This window comes from Penaeus monodon, chromosome 31 (genome assembly GCF_015228065.2).
Source record: "Penaeus monodon isolate SGIC_2016 chromosome 31, NSTDA_Pmon_1, whole genome shotgun sequence".
NCBI classification, from domain to species: Eukaryota; Metazoa; Arthropoda; class Malacostraca; order Decapoda; family Penaeidae; genus Penaeus; species Penaeus monodon.
This window is the reverse complement of record NC_051416.1, coordinates 7,737,578-7,738,189: the sequence shown is the minus strand read 5'-3', so window position 1 is coordinate 7,738,189 and position 612 is coordinate 7,737,578. Positions and strand designations below refer to the sequence as shown.

The 612-nt window shown below is 43.3% G+C and overlaps 1 protein-coding gene across 2 annotated transcripts in view; it reads right to left on the bottom strand.

Moving 5' to 3' along the window:
• Positions 1 to 612, bottom strand: part of LOC119593025 (cadherin-99C-like) — a 76,147-nt gene that overhangs the window by 34,419 nt on the left and 41,116 nt on the right. The window lies entirely within an intron of this gene.

Below are 612 nucleotides of genomic sequence, written 5' to 3'. Positions count from 1 at the left end.
CGAATGTCACTTTTCTCGGAGACTCGTCTCCGAGAAAAGTGACATTCGAGTGACATGGCTAACACTTTCATGTGCCAGAATAACAGCTAATATATATGTCAATAAACACTACTGTGGAAAGTAACTTACAGAATATCTGTTATTATTTTATGCGGCAATGAAGAGGCGGAATAAATCTATAGAAGGCAAGCCTCCCTCAATGCGGGCGAAATGACTCCAACGCCAGGACTCGGCTCGATGGATCGCGACAGAGCACTGCCGGAGAGCAGGATACGGCATTTCGCTTGACGAGCAGAGTTGCCTCCTGCGCCCTGCTCGTCTGGCCATGGTGCCCAGGCTATGAAATCATGGAGACTCATCATTCTTGTTCATACTTTTGAAATGGAAGAAACGCTGATTTTTAAAGCCTGACACTGATTTATTATATTGTTCAATATAGAATCAGACGCGGAGGTCAGTTTTCAAGTCCACTGAACTAGGCTTTACTCCAAAAATCATTCAGGAGTTTTCAAACAAACTGCAAAAATTCTTTGAGTTTAAATTTGTCGATGGTTAGAATCACCTCCAACTTGTCAATCTTCCTCACGATACCCGCACTTTTACCTTGCTGCT